Source organism: Schistocerca serialis, chromosome 10 (genome assembly GCF_023864345.2).
Source record: "Schistocerca serialis cubense isolate TAMUIC-IGC-003099 chromosome 10, iqSchSeri2.2, whole genome shotgun sequence".
Taxonomy (NCBI): domain Eukaryota; kingdom Metazoa; phylum Arthropoda; class Insecta; order Orthoptera; family Acrididae; genus Schistocerca; species Schistocerca serialis.
This window is the reverse complement of record NC_064647.1, coordinates 241,300,131-241,309,278: the sequence shown is the minus strand read 5'-3', so window position 1 is coordinate 241,309,278 and position 9,148 is coordinate 241,300,131. Positions and strand designations below refer to the sequence as shown.

General features: G+C 42.9%; 1 pseudogene; it reads right to left on the bottom strand.

Annotated features, from left to right (window-relative positions):
- Positions 1-4,643: 4,643 nt before the first annotated feature.
- Positions 4,644-4,761, bottom strand: LOC126425412 (5S ribosomal RNA; annotated as a pseudogene).
- Between the last annotated feature and the right edge of the window lie 4,387 nt (positions 4,762-9,148).

Genomic DNA, 9,148 nt, shown 5'->3' with positions numbered 1-9,148 from the left:
CTTCAGGCAAATGCCGGGATGGTTCCTTTGAAAGGGCACGGCCGATTTCCTTCCCCATCCTTCCCTCACCCGAGCTTGCGCTCCGTCTCTAATGACCTCGTTGTCGACGGGACGTTAAACACTAATCTCCTCCTCCTCTGGTTATGCCTTGCTCTGAACCCACTATCCAACATGCTAAATAATACAAATTATGGATACAATGTTACCCACACAAAATCACACATTTGCTATACATGGATGATCTAAAACTACTGGCAGCAACAAATCAACAACTCAACCAATTACTAAATATAACAGAAGTATTCAGCAATTATATAAATATGGCTTTTGGAACAGACAAATGTAAGAAAAATAGCATAGTCAAGGGTAAACAGACTAAACAAGAAGACTACATATTGGATAACCACAGGGACTGCATAGAAGCGATGGAAAAAACAGATGCCTATAAATATCTAGGATACAGACAAAAATAGGAATAGATAATAAAAATATTAAAGAAGAACTAAAAGAAAAATATAGACAAAGAGTAACAAAAATACTGAAAACAGAACTGACAGCAAGAAACAAGACAAAAGCTATAAATAGTTATGCTATACCAACATTGACCTACTCATTTGGAGTAGTGAAATGGAGTAACACAGACCTAGAAGCACTCAATACACTTACACGATCAAAATGCCACAAATATAGAATACATCACATGCATTCAGCAACAGTAAGATTCACATTAAACAGGAAGGAAGGGGATTTATCGACATAAAAAACCTACATTATGGACAGGTAGACAATTTAAGAAAATTCTTTATAGAACGAGCAGAAACTAGCAAAATACACAAAGCCATCACTCATATAAATACATCGGCTACACCACTACAATTTAATAACCACTTCTACAATCCTTTAGATCACATAACATCAACAGATACGAAGAAAGTAAATTGGAAAAAGAGAACACTACATGGCAAGCACCCATATCATCTAACACAGCCATACATCGATCAAGACGCATCCAACACATGGCCAGGAAAAGGAAATATATACAGTGAGATGGAAGGATTCATGATTGCAATACAGGAGCAAACAATAAACACCAGATATTACAGCAAGCATATTATTAAAGATCGCATTACCACAACAGATAAATGCAGACTTTGCAAACAACAAATAGAAACAGTAGATCACATCACAAGTGGATGTACAATACTAGCAAATACAGAATACCACAGAAGACATGACAATGTAGCAAAAATATTACATCAACAACTTGCCATACAACATAAACTAGTAAAACGACACGTCCCCACATACAGGTATGCACCACAAAATGTACTGGAGAATGATGAATACAAATTATACTGGAACAGAACCATTATAAGAGATAAAACAACACCACATAGCAAACCTGACATCATACTCACCAATAAAAAGAAGAAATTAACACAACTAATCGAAATATCCATACCAATACAACAAATATACAAAAAAAAACAGGAGAAAAAATTGAAAAATGTATTCAACTGGCTGAGGAAGTCAAGGACATGTGGCATCAGGATAAAGTTGACATTGTACCAATTATACTATCAACTACAGGAGTCGTACCACACAATATCCACCAGTACATCAACGCAATACAGCTACATCCAAACTTTATATATATATATATATATATATATATATATATATATATATATATATATATACACAACTACAGAAATCTGTAATTATTGATACATGTTCAAGTACCCGAAAGTTCTTAAATGCAACGTAACATATACCGTACAGTTAAAAGGAAGTCACGCTTGATCAAGGTCCGCGTCACTTTCCATTTTTTAACCAGACGTAACGTCTGAGAAAGGAAAGAAATACCAATGATAATAATAGTTCACAGTAATGAAAGTAAGGATAAATGGCAATAATAACAGTGATAATAAAACAAAGTGTATTAAAAATAATATGGACTAGTTTAGAACAACTTAAATTATGTTTAGTACTGCCAGAAAAAGAAAGGATGAAGAACAGGAAAATTGGAATGACAGTAAAAGTGGCTGTCAGGAGAGGACTTGATTTAAGTAAATAACTCTGTAAGCGAGGGGAAGGGAAAAGTTGCTGTGGTAGGGTGGATTGAAGAGTGCGGGCTGCAGACCAGTATGTGGGAGAGATAACTATTGCGAGAGAAGGTGAGCCATTAACTGCTTTTTGAAGCCTGAAAGTGATTTAATTTCTCTGATATTTTGAGGAAGATTGTTCCAAAGTCGGGTTCCGGATACAGAAAATGATTTAGAAAACATGAAAGTGTTGTGTGGTGGTACTGAGAGGATCTTACTTCGTTGAGAACGAGTATTTCTGCTGTGCTGTTCAGATAGTAATGTAATGGCTGAGGATACGTAAGAGGGAGTCTGAAGATTGAGAAGCCGATGGAGTAAACATAAAGTGTGGTAATCCCTACGTTTATCAGCATGAAGCCACGATAAATGCTCATAGGCTGGAATGATACGATCATAATAACGAACGTCACAAATATATCGGACGCAAGCATTCATCGCCAGTTCAAGCCTGCGAGAGTTTTCGTACGAAAGTCCTTGAAGAATAGGATCGCCGTAGTCGAGAATAGGGAGTGTTAGAGATACTACGAGCGTCTGCAGAAGCTCGAGTGGAAATACTTTTTTATATTTCTGTAGACAATGAAGGGCTGCAGAAACTTTCTTGCAGACTGCAGTAGTGTGTTCAGTCCAGTCTAAGTGGTGGTCCAGGAATATCCCCAAGTTCTTTGCAGAAGGAGAAAAGGTTATTGCGGTGCCATTTAAAATTAAGCATGGAAGAGATTCTCTGTACTGCGTTGTAATAAGTCTTTTGTGGGTGACTAAGATTGCTTGCGTTTTGGAAGGGTTTAGTTTCATACCCAAGTTCTGCGACCATTCTGATAAAGCAAGAAAGTCAGCATTTACGTGATCGGATGGCTGTGTGCAGGTTTACTGGACTTGCACTGAGATATAACTGTAGGTCATCAGCGTATAGGTGGTATCTACAGTGGAAGAGAATAGTTGACACATCATTAACATATAATGAAGAAAGTAGTGGGCCCAGTACTGGTCCTTGTGGGACCCTTGATACAACATCCTTCCACTGCAACCTTTTAGTGAATGAGCACCAAACAATCAAGTAAGCAGTGCAGGTACGAAACGGCGGTTACCACGCATAACGAACAAAACCAGTGAATGAACTGGTACGCAACCTAAAATTTGCTTCTCATTTGGACAAAATAAATACTGATGATAAAATGCTGGAAGCTGAGGTTCATTTTAGCTGTGGGAATTAACCTTATAGTGTACCTTGATTTCTTATTCGAGTCACAGTGTGAGTGTGTGTGTGTGTGTGTGTGTGTGTGTGTGTGTGTGTGTGTGTGAGAGAGAGAGAGAGAGAGAGAGAGAGAGAGAGAGAGAGAGTGTGTGTGTAGCGTTTAACACAGTTTAGGAGTTGAGTCCCACCGCAATCGGACTAGGGGGCAGCTGATATGGCTTTGCTGTTGTTTGTCCAGTACCACTGCACGCACCTGTTTATTAATACGTGCGGCCGGTATTATTTGATCTCACACGGTTTGCTTCATTAAGTAAACAAACGGAAACGGGAGAAAAACAGAATACATCACTGCCCGCCGGGGGGGGCTTTGGACACGGCGTGTCGCCGCAGTTGTATTTCCCCTTGCGTAATGGATACGCAAACACGGCGTGCTGGATGCATCCTGACACGCATATTGTGACGGAAATGCTTTTAATGACTCTACAGCATATCCTCTCTCTCTCTCTCTCTCTCTCTCTCTCTCTCTCTCTGTGTGTGTGTGTGTGTGTGTGTGTGTGTGTGTGTGTGTGTGTGTGTTTGTTTTGTCATCCCTATCCAACGCATTGATTTCGGCATTGACTGTATACTCTAAAGGTACGTGACATTTTGGGTTTCACTGTTTCAGATTGATCTGGTCTTTCCACAGCGGTCGTAAGAGTTGACGAACGTATACAGTGTCCCAGTCATATCTACTGATTAATGCGACCGCGTATGTATTACCCAGTAGATCTCATCTACCGGAAACAAATCATAGATGGGAACGTTTGCTTGCCCTCCTAGTCTAGGTCGCGTTCAGGATCTCGTGTGCAGAGTTCAGTGCAGGCATATACTATAGCAAGAGAGAGAGAGAGAGAGAGAGAGAGAGAGAGGAGAGAATTCATTAATTTTTTGTGCTGTAGTAGTTTGAATAAATGTAACCATGATAATCGAGATTATATTATGGATTGATTTATTTAAGTTTGAAGAATTATTGCTATCAGGTCATCTGTTACATCTAACCACGCATTCTAAGCATTTTGCATTGCATTCGCAACGACAAGCATTTTATAGCCTGCGTCTAATGCAGGATCTAACATTCGGAAATTACTACGACATAACTAGTACTTGCACTCCGCCTTCAGGCCACAAGTGGCCCATCGGGACCATCCGACAGCCGTGTCAACCACAATGAGGATGCGGATAGGATGGGCGTGTGGTCAGCACATCGCTCTCGCGGTCGTTATGATGGTTTTCTTTCACCGGAGCCGCTACTGTTCGGTCGAGTAGCTCCTCAATTGGCATCACGAGGCTGAGTGGAACCCGAAAAATGGCAACAGCGCATGGCGGCCTGGATGGTCACCCATCCAAGTGCGGACCAGGCCCGAGAGCGCTTAACTTCGGTGATCTGACGGGAACCGGTGTATCCACTGTGGCAAGGCCGTTGCCTAACTGGTACACGACAAAACAGAATTTATATTCTCTAATGACGAGTGCAAGAGTTAAGACTTATTAATATCATAAGCGCACGAATAGCTGCGGACAGGATAGAAGGGGTGAGGGAGCGACAGGAAGAAGAACGTAACAAAGCAAAATTAATGAAGAGAGAGGAAAAGAAAGTGATTTGACTGTATGAGAAGTGTGAAGAGATAGAAGCGTGACTGGGCGAGTATGTGAGAATTTGCTTCACTGTTTGACTTAGGGAAAATAGACACATACAGTCATGTTTGGGGCAACATTGTGAGGGAGGCAAAAGAAATTTCAACGCAGCAGCACAGAGAATAGGGTCGTCTGTTCCAGAGGCTGACGAAAGAGACAGATAAGCAGTTTGCGAATATTTTTATTTTATGGATCGGCACAGCTAGGATAGCAGATAAGTGAGAACTTGAATTGTGATTATGATGAAATGACAAGTACTTAACCTGTGATACAAGGTATTGTTATGCAAGCTCACTAAAGACGCGATGAATGGACATATGTCACCAACCAACGAAGTAATCAGAGATATAATTAATACTCTTAGATCTCCCATCGGTGGCCTCCCCAGTTGGCGAATAGGGGAAAGCCTCTCAGATATGGGTGGTACTGGGGAAATGAAATACGACATTATAATACAGTTGTAACATCTGAGGGCTTATACATGTTCGAAACTTTGACTATGAATAGACAAGGTCAAGCTGAGCGGCTGGAAAAGCGAAAGCGTAGGATGTTAAGGAAAATCCTAGGTTATCGATGGGTTGATGGACAATGAGAGAAAATGAGGACTTGTACAGCAAGACAGAACCTATCACAGCATCCATTAAGAAAAGGCAATTGTAATTTTACGGTCATCTCACGAAAATGGACGGTGTCCGACTAACAAAAAGAATGTGGAGTTTCATTCAATGAAAGAAAACAAGGCCGAGATGGTTCAAAGAATGTGAAAAAAATCTTAGGCAGATTGGTATCTCAGAGAGAAAAATTCCTGACAGGAACAAATTTAGAAGATTGGTGAGCAACTACCAAGGTTTTAAAATGGTATCAGTGTCAAAAACGTATCACACTCACTCTCTGGAAAAAGATACTAATAAGGAGGCTTTGAGAATTTCAAAAAGATTTGGCAATACGCAACATAAAACAAAAGAAGCAGCAGGAAGAGAAATTTTGAGAAGGAAAGTGTTAAACTAAGAACGATGCCAAAGCAGTAGGAGTAGGAGAACAGGTGTAGAGCAGTCCAAAAAATAAAAAAAAGAGCTTTGTTAGGAATATGGAAGAATGCTGAAGCAACTGATATTATCACATGGTCCCTGGATGACCAAAACGGAAGGTGAAAAAAAAGGACGAATAAATCGGTCGCCAGTGCTACTGGGCATACGATGTTGCAACCACTTGGATACTAGCGTTTTCAGTATACTTATTACACCACGGAAAGTGATCAAATTTGCAGTTTGTAGTGCATATATGAACAGTAGCCTTGACGTTCAAAATGCTATGAAGGAAGGAAGGAAGATTAGGGATTAATGTTCGTCGAGGATGAGGTCTTTAGAGACAGAGCACAGGGTTGGATTGTCGACTCACACTAATATCTAGGTACAACAATTTGTACGGATGTCGAATGGAATGAACACATACGCTCGGTCGCTGGTAAGACAGAAGGCACTCTTTGGTACATTAGTACCATACGGGGAAAATGCAGTCAGCCGACAAACGATACTGCTTACAAAACACTTGTGCGACCTAGCCTAGAACATTGCTCTAGAGTGTGAGGGCCAAAAAAGGAAAAGAAAGAAAATACCACTGACGGGAAATACCGGACAGATACAAGTAGGAGCAGCACGAATGGTCACAGTTTTGTTCTCCACACTAGAGTGTCGTGGAAATGTAGAAAAACCTGAATTTGCAGACGACTGAAGATAGCCGTCAAATATCCCGCCAAATTTTGCTTTCAGAATTTCAGGAACTTGTAAAACAATCATTCTCCAGGAGCATCAAAAGTGACTATATCTACGTCAATACTCCGCAAACCACCGACCAATACGTGGCGAAAGATACCCTGTCGCACTATTAGTGGTTTCATTTCCTGTCTCACTCACAAATAGAACGAGGGAAAAACGACTATCTATATGTCTCCGTAGAAGCCCTAATTTCTCTTATCTTATGTTAGTGGTCTTTACACGAATTGGATATCGGTGGCACTAGAATAGTTCTGCAGTCAGCTTCAAATGCCAGTTCTCTGAATTTTCTCAGCAGTGTTTAGCGAAAAGAACGTCGCCTTCCCTTCAGGGATTCCCATCGGAGTTCCCGAAGTATCTCTGCAACACTTGAGTGATGTTAGAACCTACCGGTAACAAACCTAGCAGCCCGCCTCTGAATTGCTTCCATGTCTACTTCTAATCATATCTGGTGCGGATCCCAAACACACCAGCAGTACTCAAGAATAGGTCTCCTTTAAAGACGAACCACAGTTTCTTAAAATTCTCCCAGTAAACCGAAATCGACCATTCTCCTTCCCTACCATAATCCTCACACGCTCGCTATATTTCATACTGATTTGCAACGTTACTCCCAGACATTTAAACGATGCGACTAATGCTGTATCCAACACTGCGGATCTGTTGTTGCTGCTATCCGCATTAACTTACACACTCATGCTCATAAATTAAGGATAATGCTGATACATGGCGAAACAACGCCCCGGTGGGCGGTTTGCGGGTTTAAATCACCTCGGGGTATGACCATGCGGTGCATCTGACCTGCGGTCGTCGCACGGTGGCGCTGGCAGCAGTCCACATACGCAGAGGTGCGTTGGTGTGTGTCAGAGTACGGTGCAGCGAGTAAGTGTGCAGACGTTTACAGACGTCCTAATGATGACTGTGTGTTGAAAATGGCTCAAAGAACACATATCGATGACGTTATGAGGAGTAGAATAATAAGGCGACTGGAGGCTGGTCAAACACAGCAGGTCGTAGCACGGGCCCTCCGTGTGCCACAAAGTGTGATCGCAGGATTATGGCAACGATTCCAGCAGACGTGAAACGTGTCCAGGCGCTACAGTACGGGACGTCCACAGTGTACAACACTACAAGAAGATCGATATCTCACCATCAGTGCCCGCAGACGGCCACGGAGTATTGCAGGAAGCCTTGCTCGGGACTTTACCGCAGCCACTGGAACAGTTGTCTCCAGACACACAGTCTACAGACGACTGAACAGACATGGTTTATTCGCCCGGAGACCTACAAGGTGCTTTCCACTGACCCCTCGTCACAGGAGAGCCCTCAAAGCTAGGAGTCAAGAACACACTACATGGTCACTGGAACAGTGCTCCCAGGTTATGTTCACTTACGAGTCCAAGGCAGGATTCGAACCTGCGACCGTAGCAGTCGCGCGGCTGGCCAAACACGAAAAGATGAGTGCCTAGTTTATCCATTATTTCATGGAATGACTTTATTAACTGTGCTCTAATGACACCTGCCACATAATGTAACTTTGTTGTTGCCCGAAAATGCAATATTTAGCAGCGTGAGCAACACTAAAAATCATACATAATTTTTTACCTTTGTTGTTGTGGTAGGGTTGTTAGAACCTAGAAATGTTTTCCGTGCGATTTACGAGATATTTACTCGTCTGAAATTAGAAGGGACACCCTGTAGAAATCTTGCGTAACGCGCATGCCCTTTAGCTTACGTTGCCTTTCAGATTGTTTTCCAGCTTTATAGATCTCAAGTGTGCAGTAGAAAATTGTTCCTATCACCTTCTTCCACATCACTGTGATACGTTGTAAACAGCCATTGTTTACACGCTGTAAATTCAGGTGCCAGGTAGACGATTCCAGGCTGGGCAGCAACGCTGAGTAACATATTTATGGAGGCCCGTGTAGAGCAGAGAGCAGGCCGGGGTTTTGCGGCCCTCTCTGGTGTCACTGCTGATGCAGACGTCGATGACGCGTGGGAGGCTGGGGACACGCGCCTCACCACGGCGGTGGCCCGTCGCTGCGTGTCCTATACACGCCCACGTGGGGCCTTATCAGCAGGGCTTCATCGCCCCTGAGAGGATTCCCGTGTTCTGTGAATCAACCGTCCACCTCTGGAGCCGGCAGTCTGGAATGCGGCGACCGCGCTGTCTGGAGCCCGCCTCTGTTGACAGCGCCGCGCGAACAGGTAGCTGCAGGTAGGTCGGCTGTGTAGGCGCGTAGCGGGTTCCATCTCGCCCACTGTGCGGTATTTGGGACAGAGGACGACAAGTGATCCAGGGGCGGTGCTGCTGAAGGTGGTTACGACGACGTCCGGCGGGGGGCGTACGAGCTCGTCAGTGTTGCAGCTGGCCTTCACGGATTTCAGAGCACAAAAAAAAGGTC